At 36.2% G+C, this 22783-nt stretch overlaps 1 protein-coding gene across 2 annotated transcripts in view; it reads left to right on the top strand.

Annotated features, from left to right (window-relative positions):
- LOC117435721 (cadherin-12-like) overlaps positions 1-22783 on the top strand; it is a 126739-nt gene that overhangs the window by 5476 nt on the left and 98480 nt on the right. Inside the window, exon 2 of one of the 2 annotated variants that reach the window (XM_034059095.3) lies at positions 847-989. The gene's annotated coding sequence lies outside the window, so the exon portion shown is untranslated. Of the gene's footprint in view, positions 1-659; positions 990-22783 lie in introns of those variants that run through there. The other variant, XM_059020745.1, reaches the window with a different exon arrangement.

Here is a 22783-nt window from a genome sequence, read left to right as displayed (position 1 = left end):
TTGTAGCAATTGCATTGTAAAGTACAGGATTAGGAGTTCTAGATATTCAGCAGGATGCAATCATCATACAGTGTATTTTTCATACAGTTCTCATTGGACAGTAGTCCGAATTCAATTAGTTAGTTGTATACTTTGAAAGGGCAGATTGCATATGAAACCACGTTACATGGATACATTCCATGGCCGTTGTGCATTTTGTAAAACAACTCTAACATACTAAAATTGAAAATAAATTAGAGTTCCAAGTGGAAAGGGCATGCAATTGTAACAGAAAACGTGTAGATTCCAAAATTAGGTCACCCCATAACAAGGACATTATACATCAAAAGAAAAGTGCAGCATTAAATATTAAACACCTCCTGCTTTAACAAACACACTTGTGCAAATTTGGGGTGAAGACAGATGGAGATCTATCCAAACCAGCTGAGGCTGCTTTCTCCTTAGAGGGTTAACTCCTTCGCTACACAGACGTACCCCTTCCTAACCCCACCCCCTCCACACACACATACATTAACACTCTAACCACAACCCGCTACAGCATCTGCAAGTGCATTAACCTGGAAGAAACAAGATTCCCAAGTGACCCTGTCTTCTCAATTAAAGATCCCCTAGTGACCACAAAGCAAATCACTGCTTCACTAGAGGGAGGGAGCCACTAATCTGGTTGATGAAGACCCCACAGTTCTGGGGGCCTGACAGAAGCCGCTTCACAACAGTCACGGGTCTCTGACTATTAAATGCACAATCAAACGTCTGAGAGCACAGCATACTGCCCTGCCTGCCCTGAACCTCTGGTAAATACTGTTTTGCTTATGTATTTTCCCTTTCCTTCCTTCCTTCACACAGAACGCAGTTCTGCACTGAGATAAAGGCAGCTGAAGAAAAAATTCTAGTTATCAGAGAGAATTCCTAGCAGGGAAGTTTGATCGCTTTGTTCATTAGTCATTGGATTACTGGTTTACTCCATCTTCCACAGGGTTTTAATTAAGGTAAGTGCATCTGTCTTTATCTTGCTTTCTGTCTTTTGCTTAATAGCTGCTTTTTAGGGTCTCAGGGATTTAATTTGCTGATTGGTAGTAAGTCAGTGCGTTGCTGTTATGGGCAAAATAAAAATAAAAAAGCTCTATGAAATTGGCTAGATTGTATTTGTTTTTCTGTGTTATTGCTTCTTCAAGTTATGTTAAAGATCACTTGAGCTTTTTCCCATTTTTCTTTCCTTTGTTTTGTGGTTATGTTACGTAAAATGTCACTTATGATGACAAACCTCAATATTTTTTATATATTTGCTGTATTTTTAAGAGTTTATGAGAAACTAATTTCTGTAGTTCATGATTCTCTATCTTTTTAATCAAAAAATGTCACGTACCTGTGTATGAAAACAGCACTGGGATCATTGAAATCTGCACAGTGTCATTTTAAAACTTTGCTTATTATTTTGTTTTAATAGTTTATTTAGTTGAGTTATTTAAAAACACAATATTTCTACAGAATGTATATATTTTTTAATATACAACTGTTAAAAACCCTAAGAAACATAAGTATGTTGTAGGGTTAACAAATTAGTTTTTTCTTAAATACAGAATGTTCAGTACAGTTAAACATTGAAATCAGCATAACTTCAACCATACATGTTTTTATGTTTTAAATAATTAATGGCAATTGTGTATTTAGCTTTGATTATCAGATTGCATATTCAAAATGTGAAGATAATTGTGTTGCGAATGCTTCCCTCATTGTGCCCTAAAACACGTTTCGGTAAATGATGACTAACACCATGAATCTTGTGTGATGTGCTGCACTTTGTCCACGCTCACAGCCGTCTTCACTCGTCTTCATCAGTCGTTGCAGGCAGTGAGCTAAAGCTCATGCAGAACAAATGTATACAACATTGTCTGGATACCTTTATCAACACAGGTGTTATTTACATATTTTTGCTTAATTTTATAATAAGATCAGACATACATACTTGACAACAATTTGAAACTGTTCTGCGGGACTCTATTGCCCGGGGGGACATACACATGATACATGAGAGGGGTCCTATGCAAAAAAACACTCATGTATCACCCCAAGTCAACACCACATGACCATCATGACAGTAAAAATAGACATAATGAAGCGTTCTTACCTTTGTATATGTTAGTGATCAGCAGATGTGTCAGCCGCACGAAGAGCACAGCGTGTGGTTTTCACTAACTCTACTGTGCAGAATAAATGCATTTTTTTCTATGGGTAAATCTCGGGACTCTCGTCCTATGCTTCGGGACATGGGACATTTGCTAGTAAGTCAGGACTGTCCTGACCATATAGGGACTGTTGGCATATATGGACATATTATAAATTATTCTCCACTCATAAAAACATAAGAAAGTTTACAAACGAGAGGAGGCCATTCAGCCCATCTTGCTCGTTTGGTTGTTATTAGCTTATTGATCCCAGAATCTCATCAAGCAGCTTCTTGAAGGATCTCAGGGTGTCAGCTTCAACAACATTACTGGGGAGTTGGTTCCAGACCCTCACAATTCTCTGTGTAAAAAAGTGCCTCCTATTTTCTGTTCTGAATGCCCCTTTATCTAATCTCAGGTCAAAAAAGTGCCCTGGGTCGACATTGTCAATACCTTTTAGGATTTTGAATGTTTGAATCAGATCGCCGCGTAGTCTTCTTTGTTCAAGACTGAATAGATTGAATGCCTTTTAAACGCAGGATAATTCTGGTTGCTCTTCTTTGCAATCTTTCTAGAGCAGCAATATCCTTTTTGTAACGAGGTGGCCAGAACTGAACACAATATCCTAGGTGAGGTCTTACTAATGCATTGTAAAGTTTTAACATTACTTCCCTTGATTTAAATTCAACACTTCTCACAATATATCCAAGCATCTTGTTGGCCTTTTTTATAGCTTCCCCACATTGTCTAGATGTATTTGGGTTGTACATTTCTAACAGAAACTACAAGAGTATGCAATGTATATATATTTTTTTCCTGAATGATATGGGGTAGATGGCTAATTTGTATATAAGCTGTAGGGTCATGAAATATGATATATAATATTCTACTTTAAATGTATGCAGCACATTATTTAGGGTCATTTTTTAATTGGTCATGTGAGTCCTTTTTTATTAAACTGATTGTGCTGTTTCTAAGTATTCAGATTAAATATATGGTGCTGTTTAATCCTAACAACACAATACAATACAATATGAAAATCATTACATGTGTGAGAAATTAAGCTAGTATTTGCACAGGTAAATGGCTAGACAAACCCACACTTCCAGTGCCACTGCACATGTACAAAAGTATTCAAAAATACCAATAGGAATGCTCAATATTAGCCATTCTCCATTATTTCATATCAAGGTTATAAAAATAGAAATCTGGAGGGTTGTTGTCATCTGGGTCAATGGTTTTAAAAACTTACAGTTCAGGACTTCAGCGACTTAGATAGTCAAACACTTAACAAAAATTAAATATAATTGTAAAAAATGTAAATGATAATACATTTCTGTGGATTTATTTTCTTTAAAATCTCAAAATCTTGATTTCTTCTCGCCACAGCGATAGTTCCTGTAAAGCTTGCCGGACGGCAGAATCTGAAATCAGAGTGGAGATGTGTTGGGTTGGATCTTTACAATGAAGCCATGACAAAAAAACAAACAAAAAAAAAACACATAGGTTAATATTTTCAGGAATATGGTATAAAAAGTTAAACACATTATGGAAATTGCAAACATTAGCGTGTATGTTGACTGACATGATTGATGTGGCATTCTGCATGACTGCTTCACTGACTGGGGAAGTTAGTGTTGAGAAGAGACGTAGGCAGCGGGTTTGGATGAACACAAAACAAAGGTGTAGAGCGAGATTATTGTGATTTCAAAAATCAACTTTACTTAGCAAAGTGTATAAAACATAAGAAGTTATATTTGTACTGCACTTAAAAAACACACACACACTTTAATCCTTTAAGATACAAGGGACATATTTGTCCCACAAATACAAATTATGCTAACTTTCTTATTTTTGCAATGAGGGGCACTAAACAGAGTTTAAAATGTGCTGACAGGTTGGATCTGGTCATCCAAATCGACAGTTTCCTCATAATACTTGTCACTCTCAAATTTATTTTAAGAAGAAACCGTTTGAACAGCTGCTGAATTCCTTGTGTACTTAAGGGGTTAAAAAAAATTATAATTACAAATGTACTCAGTAGTGATATGTTTTTCTAATAGGTAGCTTCTAAAGAACTGTTTTGTACTGGCGGAAGGATACATTACATAAAACTTAATTTAAAATTTAAAATGTTATTGTTTTTTTTCTTCCTTAAGATATGTCTTACTGCACCCTGTCATGGGTTAATGCCTAGCTGTCAAATAAAGGGCACACCATGCTCTACTGTAATATTTTACAAAATCGCAGAACTTCTAAATAAATAATGATTTACATTTTTAATAGTCTATTGTCTGTAGCATTTTAAACAAATCGCTAAATAATTAATTCATACTTTACAGAAAAAGAAGAACTGACAACTGTATTATATATTATAGAATATATATTTAAAAAAGTATTGCCTCAAGGGTTGAACTAGTGACTAGAGTAATCATGTGGCATAGTTTAAAACGTTTCATGGCGATGGACAGACATACACAATTCGGCTGTGAAAAGAATGGCTGATATGACATTGCCAGAACAGGTATGTTTCAGTCAAACAGCAATGTTACAGGTACTGCTAGCAGTTCAATTGCCCTTCCTGTTGGACATATCTGTTCCCACTGTAACATGGTAACAGAGACTGGTAACAGATTAGCAAATCAGAGCATTACAGAGATATTTTGAAAAGCAAAATTCAACATGTATGTTTTTGTGGTGTGGGTAGAAAGTGTCCAACTTAGTATAAAAATCTTTATTAAATAAACTAAACAGATATTTAAGCTGGTTCTTTGTTTAACAGTGGACATCCTTTGAAGTGTGAGTAGACAAAAAAGAAAGGCCTACTTACAAATAGCTCTGTAAAATGTGGTGTGGCATACAGAAGAATTCAGTAATCACCTGCACGGACAAACATAAATCTGAATATCTATGCCAGCTCATAAAATACAAGCGTTTAATTTGCATACAAAACCAACATCATATTTGATATGCAAAGGGTGGATTAAATCTGAACTTCAATGCAGGGTTTTTGTTGTTTATATTACTAGCCCTGCTCATCAAAATCCATAGTGAATATCTGACTTACAATAATTTAATTGTGCATTCAATTAAAAACAGAAATAATTTGGCAAAGGAAATACAACTTTTAAATAAACATCAATATAATCATTTTATATATTCAGATCATGTTATCTGACTGTAAAAATCATCATTAGTTGAAATATGACATACATTGACCTTGCTCTTTATTATTCTGTTAAACTTAATTTTGCATGAAGGGTGCCATTCTTAAACTATTTGAAATGAACTATGTTTGTTTTAGGTTTTCACAGATTCTCAGACGTCTGTTTTATGTTAGTGTAACTCATGAAGACTGATATAAGTCCATATTGTTGCATGTCAGTTTTCACAAAAAATTACATTTGTAACATTGCCCTTAAGGAGATCAATCTTATCAATGCTTTTGTAAGTATAGGTTAGAAACTATACATTTAAAATAAGCAAGAACAGAAAGGACACATATTGTTTAATTGTTAATTGCATGTTTTCACAGCTTTGTAAATACAATTTAACACAGTCCCATACGATTATGCTTTCTGAACCAGTGTTTCGAATCCACACAAACATACAAGCTAAATGCATACTTTCAATTCCCACTAGATCGTAATCACATTTCTGACAACATTTCAGTTAAGTGACTGCAGAATTTACTGCTATGGTAATACATTTTTCTTTGTAGAAAAATACTCTATTCATAGCCATTCAATTTAGTAAAAAAAAACCAAACAGATTACAAACACTGTTTTTTTTTCTTAATAGTCATCCCCCAATATTCTGATGTTCTTTCCCTTCGAGTAGTTGAGAATGTAGTTGTGTTATTTTCATAATATAAAATGCATTTAGAACTGCATGTTCTGTACATGTGAATGTTTTACATTGCCAACTGAGATTTATTTAACCTAATATGGAATCAGATATCATTTTTAAAAATGAAAATATATAATTATATAACATGTACAGGACATTTCACACTTCTGTAGCAAATAGAAGTTCACAGTCAGTTATTAATATCTCTGCTGGCTTTGTAACATGATTTCTGATAGATACTCTAGCCAAGAACCCAACTTCTCCTAGCTTATGACCTCTTGATGTTTTGTTAGACCTGCTTGCAAGAACCATTGTGGCTTTCTCTTCACTGTCTTTAATATTTTTGACTAGAGTAGTCTGTAAATCCAGGCCATCTCCCACAATAGTTCCTACACACCTGGTCTCCTGAGATACTCTGGGACTTCAAGTTAAGTCAAGTGAAGTCAATTGAGATCTGTTAATTCGACAGGCAAAGGTTGTGTGGCAGTAGTACCTGAATATCAAACAGATGAAGTTCTGCTGCAGAGCATCATTTCTCGGATGGGTACTTAGTGAAGGCAACAATGCATCTAACCATACATTTTGCCTGTCAGATCAAAATCCAATCAAAGTCCTTTTGTATCAAGTTAATGGAGATATCTGGGCAGGGTGTATAACAATGTATCAATGTCATATAGCCTAGCAAACACAAAATAACTTCTGACTTGTTTACACAAAAAAATTATTAAAAAGTCTTATACAAATTCCTGTGACATAACTTGAAGCAGTCAACCACATGTTTTGAAGTAGAATCGACAATTGGGGAGAATGCTCAATCTTGTGCTGAGGAGTATCACAGTGGTACTGCACATACTGCTCTGTCCTCCTTGAATCTCATCAGCCTCTCTTTTTGTCTATAAAATAGATTTAAGGGCAGTGCCTGGTCCTGTTACCTTAATGCCCCATAATGCAGAAATATTAAGCTCCCTATCCCCCATCACTTCCTGTGTTAGTTATAGGGCCCCTCCTGCTATATTATTATCTGTAACACTGGAAGTAAAATACATGCATTGTGGCAGGAATAATTGGCTCACCTCAATCGAAGTGAAACAATCTTTGGAAAACCAAAAGATTAATAGGAAAGAAAAGATTTATTCAAGCCTTATGGCCATTATGCCTTCAACTCCATTTTCTACCTTTCTTGAAAAATGTGCCAATTGATTTATCACTCGAAGCAGAACTGGTATCCAGGCAGCATAACAAAGAGAAGCCAGCATTTACTTTAAACAAGGGGTGACGCCTCACCACGGGGTTCCTTGGTTTTAAATGCATCCCTATAACTCACTAGGAATGACAGAAAGTTCATTATTATTATTAATTATTTCTGACGCCCTTATCCAGGGCAACTTACAATTGTTACAAGATATCACATTATTTTTATATACAATTCCCCATTTATACAGTTGGGTTTTTACTGGAGCAATCTAGGTAAAATACCTTGCTCAAGGGTACAGCAGCAGTGTCCCCACCGGGATTTGAACCCACGACCCTCCGGTCAAGAGTCTAGAGCCCTAACCACTACTCCACACTGCTGCCCTTCATGTTCTTTAGCCCAGAGAAGCAGTAAATAGAAGCAGCAGTATGGTACAAAACCTCAATGTGTTTTTCTTCAGTAACATAACAGAGGAGAACAAAGTCATACGGGTTTATGGTTTTGCTAAACAATCCAATTAGTATTGATTAGATATATCAATATATCTGGACACTTTATCACTCTTCCTTAAATGCGCTTTACTTGCTCTTATCTGCTCCCTATTTTACTGCATTTAGTCCTGTACTTTAGAGTACTGTAATCTGTCACAAGTGTTATTTAATCTGTAGTATTTAGTATTTTATTATATCCTGATGTAACGATCACTGACACTGTTATCTGCTGCGTTATTGAATCGTACTTTGTCATATACTTGTACTTGCTAGAACTGAAGTCTTTGTAATTTATCTTGCTCTTAATTGTATTAATACTTGTACTGTGATTCTTGAAATGTATTTTTGTTTACGACTGTAAGTCGCCCTGGATAAGTAATACTTTATGCATATAACCCATTGTGTTATTTCTTCTTTATTCCAAAGAAAGCAAAGCAGCAAAGTATTAGGCAGAAGTAGCCTTTTAATATGTTTTAGAAGTTTTGATGATATTGAATCTCATCTTTGACAAGCCATTGGCAAGTTTTTTTTAGTTTAAATTTTATTTTGTTAAATGTGCTTTCTGTCTTGCTGGTGAAATGCCATTAGTAAGCAGACCCTGAAGATATTGGTGGCATCTTAATGGATACTGGTAATATTGCTCTATTAAGAATATGTCTTGTGGCAGAGGAATACTACACACTGATTTTCTTCTGATCTGCCCCAGAATGCTATGTTTTGTATATTAGCCATTTTCTTTTTTTACAGGTTTTGAAAAATGCTAAGAATGGTTGCATAATTTAAAACTACATTGGATTTCACTGAACTGTAATTCATTTGTGTCCCTTCAGGAATACGATTAAGCTTTTATTCATTTCCGTGTTAAAAATGATAAATGTAAAAGTAGCTATTCAACACTCAATACAGCTGAATTAAGAAATACTAAAATAAACTTTCAATGGCAAAAATTTTGACTAGAAGGTTTTGAAAAATAATTCTGTCGAAACGTTTGTATTTCATTTTAGTTTATTTTAGTATTGCACTTATGTAAATGTGTAAACAATGTTTACAATTACTTTTGGCACCCAGAATGGACAGTTCTTCTTCTAGAATTTGTTGCCATCATACTGTCATCGCATTATACTGTTCCAGGTTTTGGAAATACACGTTCCAAGCATGGCAAATTTAAAGGAGAAATTGAAGAAGCATTATTTTACTGAGACAGAAGTACTTATCCTTATCTCCTGTAATCCCTTTGTAAGTCTCATGTTAAGTAATGCTTATCACACAACTTCAGAAAAAATAACAGAGCCATTGAAACTCGGTGTCAAAAGTCTTCCCAAGGAAAGGGCACAGAGCTACATTAGTGCTTCACCACGACTGTCAAAAGTACATTATTAGGAATTTCAAAACATACTTAAACCAGGTTAATCACAAAACAGGTTAATCTGTTTATACTGTACATACACACCTCAGGACTTTTGCTGATAAAACCACTAAAATGCCAGAACCAAGCAGAAATCTCAGCGAACAATAACTTAGTCAGTAAAAACCTCAGCTTATGGGTCTTAAGAGCATAAGTCCCGCTGTTGGAAAGTATTTTAATACAAAAGGTACTTACTTTACTATAATTCTAGTAGTTATAACCTCTCTTTGAAGATTTAATTGATTTGGAATTAAGAACCGTGTGTCTTTTATGTTACATATTTTGTTTTAACTTAAATCTGTAAAAATGTGACCAAGGTTTTATTCATATTGGTGAAGCCCTTGGTACAGATGATTGCATTGCTGGCACGATACACATATTAACAGTATACCGTTGACAAATTGACTTTAGTACAATTAGTTCAACAAATAATGACTGTACATACATTTAACCATCCTTTTTATAAGAGATCTAGTGGTGTAATGGATTATTTTGAGCTCCATCCCTCTTTGTGGAATTGTACATGAATGAACTTACCCTTGCAGAAGAACAGTCCCTTATTAGTAAAACATCCTCATCCTGAACCTTACCGCTTGTATGCAATCTTAGTATGGAAATGCATCTTTTTATAAATGTCAAGAATATTCTTACAGGCAGCATGTAATACGAGCCTCAGGTTAACATTTAAGTATTCGATACAGACACCAGTTTTAGCAGAACATCTGCCAGATCTTCAATTTCCAAACAACAATTCTGCAAACCCCTCTGCTTTGTCTGACATGACCTTTTTATTAAGAAAAATGTGCAAGATTTATGGTGGTGGTTATTCATAACTAAAGTGACAAGGAATTCCAACAACAGCATTGAATGTAAATAGATTTGTTATCCCAAATACTGTATTAGTGTTACCTGCTTTTGCTGATTTTTACTTTTTGAGAGGGCCTAAGATTTAGTGAATAGGTAGATGTGTGTGACAGACCAACCAATGACCTTGCAATTCCCAAGAAATCATCGTGACCAATCTGCAAAATAGTGAATCCCCTCAGATATCTTCTTTTTTGCACTCATATCCCATCACCTTGTCTCATATGCAAGACGGCAGTATCTGGATTGTATTATGTATCTGCATTATTGAATATACTATCTTATTTTGTGTACAGTTTTGAGGGAGCATGTTATCGTTAATATATGTATGCATTAAGTTGATGTTAAACAATTCTCCATGCACAGTATAAATGTAGTTCCTTACTTGATATATTGGGTCATAGTCACAAGAGTTTTTATAATTATGTTTTTTTAAGTCTTTTTTTTTGATAGATTAAATCAAGTTTGATATCCCTCCATAGACTGTTGTAGGTTTCTTTAGAAAAAAATAAACAACAATAAATTCCTGCTTTTTTAAAATGATCCTTACTGGTTTTTACAGATATTTCTCAAAATAACCCATTACACCTCTCGATCTGTTATAAAAAGACGCATACAAATATGTATTGAACTATGCTTGTATTTTTCTTGCATCATTTATCTTGGCCCTCTAGACGCAATACCTCTTAAAACCACTAGTGGTGCAATACATTTTGTATGCGTGTATTGTAAACAAGTGGGAGCTCATCTGTTATGCAATGTGCTTGAGTCTTGTCAGGTGTGCTCAGTCAGTTTGTATGACCAGCGTCCACCATTCACAGCTAATACATCTTTATTTGAAAGAAAATGCTTTCTGTGTGCCTGTAATTAAAGTCATTTCCACACCTTATTGTGGTTATATGATTCCATCTTTTTAAGCTGCTTTAGTGAACATAAGTTATGTGACTTGTATTTGTTTAAAAATTGCCTGCACTTAGAGTTTGTTTTATCCCTGTGTACCAGTGTATTTTGCAAAGTTATGAACTGTGATGAGCATATTATTAGCGAAACACTCTAGAAATAATACTACTTGGTATTAAAACAACAAACAAACAGATTTTAGGGAAAAGCTGCTCACTCTTTGTTTATTAATTTATTTTCAAGTAGTTCTTGCATTAGCAAAACAATATTGAGTCATGGCATTAGTCTGCAAATGGGGCTGTTTGTGTAAATGTTCCTTGCACTTATTATACTGTAACGTGTTTGTAAACCCTCCTTAACCACTTCAACACCATGACGTCAAATGAAAACCCACTTACAGTACCATGTCGTACCTGCGTACGTCAAGTTTCCCATTATATTGTATGAGTGGTTTCTCAGTCTAGCATTTCAGGTTTCATTCTCTAAGGCAGTGCTAGTACTGTGCAATGAAAGTCAGGGGATGGTCAGGTGACATTTGTATCCAATTGCATGTCGTGTAGAGATTCCAATCTACCTGTGGGCGTTTAGAAGACTGAGATATATTGCGACAGTGATGTTGACTTATCACTCAGCGATGATGATGAAGAGGATGTGGAGCCAATAACAGCAGGTGACTGGGTGTTTATTACTGATCCCTATGATGATGCCAGTCCTCCATCATTTGATTGTGCACCTGTTTACACAGATGTGCACCCCGCCGTGGAACTTGAGAGTTTGCGTTCTCCATTGAAGTGCTTTTTTGGCTTTTGTTCCCGAAAAGCTAATCACTTATCTTTGTGACTGTAGAAACAAAAGAGCATGCAGCTACTTTACAGGTAAGCCAGCTGCAAACGGGAAGCTGTTTGGTTTGAAATGACAGTGCTGTGACAAAATACTATCAACATACAGTACTGGGTACAAGGCAATAAAGCAGGCGTCTGCAGCAACCAGATCCATCACAATGCCTGTGCAAAGAAACCCTGTACACGCATTTGTGACTACCCCTCCAACACAAAGGAAGCAGAGACCGCAAAAAAGGTGCAGGGTCTGCTATGAAAATAAAAACAAAAAAAGGACGCAAGAAAAATGTGCAGTGGTTGTGAAGGCAACTCCGGGTTCTGTTGTACTGAACATTTCAATAAATGGCACAGAGCAAGTCGATAATGGCACACATTTTGATGTTTTATTTTTATTTGATAATTACTGTTTACTGATTATGTTATTAGCGTTATGAGCAGCATTTGTGTTAACATTTTTTTATGTCTATATTGAACATGGGAATGTAGTACACAGGAGCATAAAGGGTTAATGATAAACACGGTTTAGGTCATTTATTCATTTATTTGTGTTTTATTAATCATATGTTAACATTTTATAGCAATTGCAAGGTTTGAAAACATTATTATTATTATTATTATTATTTTCAAAATCTGGTACCTGGAAAGGGGTTTTATTTTTACATCTGATAATGTTATCGTATTACAAAGACACGCCAATGGTGTACCAGTCTATTTTTAAGAGCCCAATATCATATATGATATTGTGGTAGCCATGGTCAGCTATAACCATCATTTTTTTATTTTGTTACTTAAAGACCTTTTCTTTTCTGTGTTTGAAAATTCCTTCTCATAGTTTCAAAGTGTAGCTTCAGACATTCATTTTTTTCCAGGATTATTTGAGTGTTTGCACATTAAGGAAAGGCTGTGAAAGAAAAAAACTAAGTATGAAAATGACCTTCCAATGTGACTCCTACCCGCTGGTGAATGATCTCATTGTAAGGAAAAATCTAAGTATGAAAATGACCTTCCTGTGTGACTCCTACCCGCTGCTGAATGAACTCATTGTAAGGAAAAAGCTAAGTATGAAAATGACCTTCCAATGTGACTCCTACCCGCTGCTGAATGAACTCATTTGTAAGGAAAAAACTAAGTATGAAAATGACCTTCCTGTGTGACTCCTACCCGCTGCTGAATGATCTCATTGTAAAGAAAAAGCTAAGTATGAAAATGACCTTCCTGTGTGACTCCTACCCGCTGCTGAATGAACTCATTTGTAAGGAAAAAACTGAGTATGAAAATGACCTTCCTGTGTGACTCCTACCCGCTGCTGAATGAACTCATTGTAAGGAAAAAGCTAAGTATGAAAATGACCTTCCAATGTGACTCCTACCCGCTGCTGAATGATCTCATTGTAAGGAAAAATCTAAGTATGAAAATGACCTTCCTGTGTGACTCCTACCCGCTGCTGAATGAACTCATTTGTAAGGAAAAAGCTGAGTATGAAAATGACCTTCCTGTGTGACTCCTACCCGCTGCTGAATGAACTAATTTGTACGGTTAACATCTCTTTAGCAAGAAGAGCGTCAGTCTAACCTGAAATCAATAAATAAAGCAGCAAAGTACTGGTCTTTTGTGATACAGTACTAATTTTAAAAAGTGATACTATTGAATTAAGTGCATCACTTCCTACAGATGTCAGGACTGCCCAGTCCCTGACCACATTCCGGCGCCTCCTTAAGACTCACCTCTTCAGACAGCAACTGTAGAACTCCTCTGTTGTTCCCCTGGGACACTTATCACCCTTCCTTAAATGCACTTTACTTGCTCTTATCTGCCCCCTATTTTACTGCATTTAATCCTGTACTTCAGAGTACTGTAATCTGCCAAGTGTTTAATCTGTAGTATTTTGTATTTAATCATATCCTGATGTAACTATCACTGACACTGTTATCTGCTGTATTATTGAATTGTATTTTGTCACACTTGTACTTGCTTGAACCAAAGTCATTGTATTTATCTTGCTCTTAATTGTATTATTACTTGTACAGTGATACTTGAAATGTATTTGCTTACGATTGTAAGTCGCACTGGATAAGGGCGTCTGCTAAGAAATAAATAATAATAAATAATAATCACCACACCGTTTAAGTTGTTCATTTGTTTTGCTGTAGCATTATTGTGCATTTGACCATCACTAATTATGCATTTCTATTGTGCAACTGAATCTTATTTTTAATCTAGGTTATATATCATGTACATTGATGATGATAATATTGCATGCACTGTTTTCTTGATTTCATTATACTACTAAATGGCAAAAGAAAATTGTAGTTAGTTTTTTTTTTTTTTGCTGCCTTATTTAAATTACTTATTCAAATAATTCAATGAAGAGCCATGATCAAAGTGTCTTTTTTCATAACATCATCACATTTTACCCAAAACATTGAATGTGACGTAAGGGATTGATGAGTCAGCTTAGAAGGCCAGTTGATCTTATTATTTGATGTGTGATTTGTTTATTTTCAGATGTGCATTGCTTGCATTGCTTAGTCATGCACTGATTATGTAAAACAATTCTGTGCAACCCAACAAAGATCATCAGAAAAATCTTATGACCTTCAATAAATTATATTTAAATTATAGATAACTGTATTAAACTGGGTATAGTACAAATACAGGGTAATACCACACACAAAATGAACATAAGGCTAACAGTTTCATCCTGTGGATTTGTTTTCAGTATGTACATTGAAGGTTTAACTTTCTCTTTACCTCTATGATGTGCTCAAATGCCCGAGGAAAGCTGGTTCTGTAGATTTGGCTCAGTTACCCTTTTATTTCTAAAATAGCAAAAGATGTGTTGTATTTTAGTAATTCATATTGATGTTGAGTTGCCTCAGGTCTGAACTGTGGAGGGTAAGGGGCCTGAAGTTCCACTGAGCTTGACAAGAGTGTGGGAAGGAAATCAATTAAAAATAAACCATAATATTGAAATGAGCCCCTCCAGTTCCACCTCGGGAAATTCATCTTTGGCTTTATATAAATTATTTGGACTGATGCACATCCTTGGGTAGGATATTTTTTGTTTGAATGGAAATGTTGTTACAAAGGCAAAACCCACAGCTGTGAAGATGAAATGCCTATTATTATTATTATTACTATTTATTCCTTAGCAGACACCCTTATCCAGGGCGACTTACAATTGTTACAAGATTTCACATTATTGACAGAAACACATGGATTTCCATTAGTATTGCAGTAGTGGCTTTATATTGTAAATGCTTGAGCAAGCCTGACAGACTGTTAAGCTTGAAGGAGAATCCTCATAAATTAGGTGTCAAAACACTAGATGCATTTACATTAATTAAACAATGGCATGAGCTTTGCCTCATGCCCAGATAGCTAAAAAGGATAATTTCATATTCAAACAGAAGTTGCAAAAGGCAATTCAAATAAAGCATGCCAGTGTTCCACAATACTTCTTAATGCATCTCCAGTATGTGTGTATATGTGTGTATATGTGTATATATACCGTATTACTCTAAATTAGCGCTGCAGCGTTTATTAAATTGTTAAAAACAGCTGCAGAACTTAAATCGAGGGTGGTGTTTATTCAAAGGCGGTGTCTATTAAAAATCTGATATCTGAGTGAGGCATTAATTCATGGGCGGTGCTAATTCGAAGTAATACGGTATATATATTATTATTATTATTATTTATTTCTTAGCAGACGCCCTTATCCAGGGCGACTTACAATTGTTACAAGATATCACATTATACATTATTTCACATTATACAGATATCACATTATTTTTACATACAATTACCCATTTATACAGTTGGGTTTTTACTGGAGCAATCTAGGTAAAGTACCTTGCTCAAGGGTACAACAGCAGTGTCCCCCACTGGGGATTGAACCCACAACCCTCCGGTCAAGAGCCCAGAGCCCTAACCACTACTCCACACTGCTGCCCTATATATATATATATATATATATATATATATATATATATATATATATATATATATATATATATATATATATATATATATATATATATATATATATATATATATATATATATATATAAATAATGAGGCACTTTTCTTCCTTCAAATTTAATTTGTCCTATTCAACATACAGAACGTTCAGCAGCAGCACTTTCCTATGGCCAATACAGTATCTAAGACTTCCTGTTCTCAATCAACAGCTAGTGTAGGACAGCTAGAATGTTGTTTACATGCATTGTGTGTGTGTGCGTGCATGTGTGTGAGCGTGTGTGTGTAGTAAATCCATTCAAGCACAAAACATCGAACTGTCAGTGATATGTGAATTACTTGAATCTCTGAAAACATTTCTGGATGAGATTCGTGATCATTTTGATGATTTTGAAAACCGTGCAATGGAAACTGCAGTGCTGAAGAAATATGGAGACGAAGAGCGACGGCAGAGACGACCACCCAGTACTCTGCAGGATCACGATTGCCCCAGTGGAACTAAAGATTCACTACAGGGCAGAGACAGATTTCGTGTCCATGTTTTCCTAAAGATTCTGGATTCTCTTTCAACAGATTTCTTGCACCGATCAAAAGAGTATGTTACTGTGCATGACTTGTTTGGCTTCCTTACTGACTTTCAGAACATGTCAGAATATGACATCAAAAACAAAGCTGCTACACTCGTGCAAACCTATTCTTCAGATTTGGATAAATATTTCCCATCAGTTTACTAAATTTGTTTCTGGCAAGGACAAGAGAACAGCGTTTGACCACCTTCAACTCATCCTGAATTCTCAAGTGATTTCCACGTTTCCGAATGTCACCACTTCTCTGTGCATTTGCCGATCCTTAATGTGCACAAACTGTTCCTGAGAACGATCATTCTCATGCATGGGACTCGAACGCGATGTAAGGTTTACTAGGATTAGGAACATTTAAGTAACGTGCTGTTTAATTTTAAGATAGATTGTGGTATTGAGCACTTACTAACATTTTAATATTCCCAACATTGTCTTTTAAAGGTTCTTTTCATATTAATCCAGTTATTAAAAGTTGTGTATTTAAGTCACTGGATGGCGCAGTGTAATGCCAATCTTTATAGCTAATTGTTTCATGAGTGTTTGGTATTTACGTTAAAACAATGGAGTGGTTATTTGAATCTGGTGTCAAAGTTATATTTTCCTTTAACGTTGATTTTTACATTGTTATAACAGTATTAATGGGGGGGGGGGTCTGTTCTGGTTCCTTGTCCAGGGGCCCATGATACCAAAATCTGGCCCTGCATACTGTACAATCCACACAGTTACTGTCTTTTCCAATGAGCATGCACAGAGGTTGACTGAGTCTAACCGCACCGTGAACGTTCAGAACGAGGTGACGACGGTATTCTTTGATACATTTCCACATGTGTGTGGTCAAATTAGAAAATAGTTTGCTGGAAAAGATTTTTATTTATTTTCAAAAAGGTTCAAAAAGGGAAGCCAAAAAGGGAAGTCAAACATAATCCTAAACGTTTACAAAATGTAGTGAGAAAGAAACCAACGTTTCGGCTGCAAAGCCTTCATCAGGGTAAAGTTTAGGAACTCTGTTCCGGTGCGTTCCGCCAGGACTCGAGCACTGCTGCTTGTAAACATTCATGTTCGGTAAATTATCGGGTGAGCTGCACGAGACTTCTCCAACTTGTATTATTATTATTATTTATTTATTTATTTCTTAGCAGACGCCCTTATCCAGGGCGACTTACAATTGTTACAAGATATCACATTATTTTTATACATAATTACCCATTTATACAGTTGGGTTTTTACTGGAGCAATCTAGGTAAAGTACCTTGCTCAAGGGTACAACAGCAGTGTCCCCCCACCTGGGATTGAACCCACGACCCTCCGGTCAAGAGTCCAGAGTCCTCACCACTACTCCACACTGCTGCACCTTGCTATTTATAAATTATGGACTCAGAAGTGATAAAGCCTTGCACTGCTCCAGTAAAATGAATAAGAAATCATTTTGACAGACTCTACATCTTGTCACCAGTCCTGGTTTCTTACATAGTTCATGTTATATGACAAATTCTAAGGAAATAGAAAGTGGTTAATGCATTCTGTTTAGCTGAAAGTGAAAGTAGCATAAAGGACTACAGGTGCTGTGAAGATGATTAAAGAAGCAGCATGGAACTTTGAGCGTCTGTCTGTAATGTTTTTGAATAGCATCACTATCTAAACATTTTTACAATTTACTTTAAATTTAAACAAGACAATTATTGTGGCTCTGATCCTATTCAGCCCTGTCGATTGTTATCATAGATATAGACTGCATGCTTAACTGGAGGCCTGCATAAAATTGCTTTATACTACTGCATAAAACACTGGCATCTGCACTGCCTTCAATTGGAACCATCTTTAGGGCTACTAATTGTTCCATTCTTGGGAATACCAAATTCAGTTTTTCAAAAATGGCCAATTCCATTTGTTCCCAATTTTTATCAACGTATTAAAATATGGCATTTGAACATAAATGTAATGTTGGTAGTTAAAATAAGTAAATTTAATAAATATTACCACAATTCTTTTATTTTTCAATCATACTCTTGCTGCTGTAATAGTAAGTAAAGCACCTGAAGACACTTCAAACCTGTCATAATATTTATAGACATCACTTCATTGCTGGCATTAAAATATGCAGGAAAACCTAAGAATTATATTACAACAGTTCAGAAAACCAAATGTCCAGAACAGTTGTGAGAATCATATTTACAGTCTTCCACTAACACAGAAGTTCAGTCTACAAATAAAGGTGTTTTGAAAAGACGTGTTTAGATTATTGGTGGCATTACAATAACAATAAAAAATATGAAACAGTTTACTAACAGTCCAGCAATGTCATGTGAGAGTAATCCTATATACAGGACTCCACAAATGAAGTTCAGCGTTTTACTGGCATTATAATAATAACCAGGATAAAATCTGAAACACTGACAAAGGCATGTTGCCTGACTCATTGCTCTAAAACAGGTTCTCTGCTGTGTGTCACCCGACTGTAATTTAAATAGCGCCCCTTTTAATGTAAACGCATAATTAATCCTCTCAATTGTTTCTGTCCTAATTCTGCAGTGTTATTTGCAAGATTTAAAAAGAGGCGTGTCTCCAGAGAGAATGTCTTTATGAAACCAATGGTGTGTAGTGTAGTGACCACATCAGTGGTCCTCAAAGTGGTGCCTGCTAAGCCAGGCCATCATGCCCGCGGCCGCTGTTCTTAAATTATGGGTCGTGAACACATTTCTGGGGGGTCGTGGCATGGAAAAATAAATAAAGCTTTAACACGTTTTCCAACAGAAGCATCACAGCAATCTGTTGACAGTGCTGCTCGCTTATGCTGTGAAGGGCCTCTGCGATACGATCAACCAATTGAATATGTGCATTTTCTCTGTGGTAGCCCAATCATAAGTTAGCTGGGTGTGACATAAACTGTGTCTGTTTTAGGTGCAGGTACTGACAGTAAGTTTAACCAATAGGAGAGTCAAATATCTGCCAAGTTTTACACAGCTATCCAGTCATAAGCAATTAAAGGCCTTTCACGGTATTCTGCATGAAAATTGAAGGCGAGTGAGTAGCCAATGGGGAAGTGAAAGATCTGACAGCTGTCCAAACATTCGTGAGCAGAGGCGAGGTGTTAATATGCAGGGTAAGTGACTGTTATTGAGAAAAATAATACATTTCAGTATTTAGAATTTAATTTTCTCTCTATATATTTTTTAATTTCACCAGATAAGGGAAACACCGTAGTAGATTTAGTTACAAATCCGCTTTCTCTGAATAATTATACTAGAGATAAAACAAGAGTAGTGTTGACAAATTTGCCAAATTGAAACAAGGCAAGATGCTAGCAATCCTCTTTTAGTTTATTCATGGTTATCTGTGTAAACATGTTATTTAAAATTATTTGCATTGCGTATTTTATATAAATTATTTAAAGAATAAGCGCAGCATGCACAATTACTGCCCAAGACTTGGCCTTATAAGAGTGAGCCAAGAATAACTCCCACTAAAACTCTTAATTATATATATATATATATATATATATATATATATATATATATATATATATATATATATATACACACAGTGCCTTGCATAAGTATTCACCCCCCTTGGACTTTTCCACATTTTGTAGTGTTACAACCTGGAATTAAAATGGATTTAATTGGGATTTTTACCATTTGATTTACACAACATACTTAACACTTTGAAGGTGCAAAATATTTTTTATTGTGACACAAAAGTTAATTAAACAAAAAAAAGACATTTGTTGGTTGCATAAGTATTCACCCCCCTGAGTCAATACTTGATAAAAGCACCGTTGGCAGCAATTACAGCTGTGAGTCTTTTTGGGTAGTCTCTACCAGCTTTGCACATCTGGATCCTGCAATTTTTGCCCATTCTTCTTGGCAAAATTGCTCAAGCTCTGTCAAGTTGGATGGGGACCGTTGGTGAACAGCAATTTTCAAGTCTTGCCACAGATTCTCAATCGGATTGAGGTCTGGGCTTTGACTGGGCCATTCTAAGACATTTAGGTTCTTGTTTTTAAACCACTCCAGTGTAGCTTTGGCTGTGTATTTAGGGTCATTGTCCTGCTGGAAGGTGATCCTCTGCCCCAGTCCCAGGTCTCTTGCAGACTGAAACAGGTTTTCCTCTAGAATGTCCCTGTATTTGGCTCCATCCATCTTGCCCTCAATCCTGACCAGTTTCCCAGTCCCTGCCGATGAAAAGCATCCCAATAACATGATGAACCACCATGCTTCACCATGGGGATGGTGTTCTCAGGGTGATGAGCAGGGTTGGCTTTGCGCCACACATAGTGTTTTGCGCTAAGGCCAAAAAGTTCAATTTTGGTCTCATCAGACCAGAGAACCTTTTTCCACGTGTTTGCTGTGTCTCTGTGACAGAGATCGAATGAGTCTTGGTGTTAGATCTCCCTCTCGACCTGTGAGGGCACGGTACACGAGGAACAGAGTACCCTTAATGAAATGGCACGACAATTTATTCCGTAGAGTAGATGGAAGTCGGTCATTTCGGAAGGGGGCGGAGCCATGGCACCCCGAGCTCAGTGACCCGGACGGTAAGCGGTGTGGCATCCGAGGACTGGAGGAGCGGATGCGCTCGTTAACCTCGGGGTCATGGGCGAGGGTATAAATAGGGGGCATGGCTTGAGTGAGCTGTTCCTTTGTATATGGTTAAACAAACTAACCGAGAAGGAGCCCGTAGCGTGAAGAACTGTGAGTGTTTTCGTGTCTGTGTCTAACCTCTGTGTGTCTTGTGTATTGTTTAGCCACTGAAGGATACTGAGCACGATCCGGAGCTGCAGCCGCAGGCCAGCGACAAAACCGGACTTCACCATTCACACTTTGCAGTATCCGAACTGTCTTTGTTTTCACCACTAGCACTATAATCACACACTGTCAAAACTGTGTTTGTGTTTTGTGTGGGTGACTGAACGGGACTTTGGGGTTACGGGTCAAACCCGTGGATTACAAATCATAAGTGATACACGCCGCTGTATCACTTCCAACACTATTATTATTTGCAGGTTTGCCTTAAGGCTCTGGACATTTATTGAATTAAATAAACACCCTTGCACCTGTACCAACGTTGTCTTTGTGATTACTCTGCACTGCACTTACCTGCACGTCTTTACCACTTTGCCACAGTCTCCCACATGCCTTTTGGCAAAATCCAAATGGGATTTGGTATGGGTTTTTTTTCAGCAATAGCTTTCTTCTCGCCACTCTTCCATAAAGCCCAGCTTTGTGGAGCGTCCGGGTTATAGTTGTCCCATGGACAGTTTCTCCCATCTCAGCTGTGGATCTCTCCAGCTCCTTCAGAGTTACCATTGGCCTCTTGGTTGCTTCTCTGACTAATGCCCTCCTTACCTGGTCACTGAGTTTTGGTTGTGCCATATTCTTTCAATTTTTTAATAATGGATTTAACGGTGCTCCGGGGGATGTTGAAAGTTTGTGATGTTTTTTTTATAACCCAACTCTGATTGGTGCTTCTCCAGAACTTTATCCCAGACTTTGATAGCTCCTTGGTCTTCATGATGTTGTTTGTTTAGATATGCTCTCTAACAAACTCTGGGGCCTTCCAGAAACAGGTGTATTTAATTTGAGATCATGTGACACTTTAATTGCACACAGGTGGACTCCATTCAACAAATTATGTGATTTCTGAAGGCAATTGGTTGCACCAGAGCTTATTTAGGGGTGTCACAGCAAAGGGGGTGAATACTTATGCAATCAAGACTTTTCCGTTTTTTATTTGTAAATAATTTTGAAAAATATGTAGATTTTTTTCCCCACTTCGACATTATGGACTATTTTGTGTAGATCAGTGACAAAAAATCCTAATTAAATCCATTTTAATTCCAGGTTGTAACACTGCAAAATGTGGAAAAGTCCAAGGGGGGTGAATACTTATGCAAAGCACTGTATGTATATATATATATATATATATATATATATATATATATATATATGTCGGGGGAAGGCAGTGTTTAAGATAAGAACCTATGCAATAGTCAGCGTGCCCGCAAACAACCAAGTAAGATCAACTTATGCCTGCGCCGAAATTACTGTGAGGACCACTGCACTGCATCCTTTACACAGTAAAGTGATCAGTTTCCTTTAAGGATTGCATACCTAGAAAAATAGTTTTGAGCTAATTTCTTCATCGTCAGAAAATATAATTCACTTAAGAAATATTTGGTGATAAAAGCATAGATTATTCTGTAATTAATTAGCATTGGCTTTTAAAAAATATTTTGTTTTCAGAAAAAGCATTTAAATGAGCATGCAAGTTTTATTTTAAAATCTAACAGTCAGCTCCTTATTTAGTGCATTAAAAAAACATCTTTAGGTTCAATAATGTAATAAATAAATGCATAAATACTGTAATAAAATTGAAGACAACAACAAAAACAGATCAATTTTGCTAATAAAGAAAATACGATGTACTAGATATAATAAAACAAAAGGGTAAAATTACCTATAAAACTCTGTCTTTAAAATTGAGCCATTCTGAGTCTTGCATGGCAGTATGTTTGAATAA

This window comes from Acipenser ruthenus, chromosome 3 (assembly GCF_902713425.1).
Source record: "Acipenser ruthenus chromosome 3, fAciRut3.2 maternal haplotype, whole genome shotgun sequence".
NCBI classification, from domain to species: domain Eukaryota; kingdom Metazoa; phylum Chordata; class Actinopteri; order Acipenseriformes; family Acipenseridae; genus Acipenser; species Acipenser ruthenus.
The sequence above is the reverse complement of the archived record's forward strand: the minus strand, read 5'-3'. Positions and strand labels throughout refer to the sequence as shown.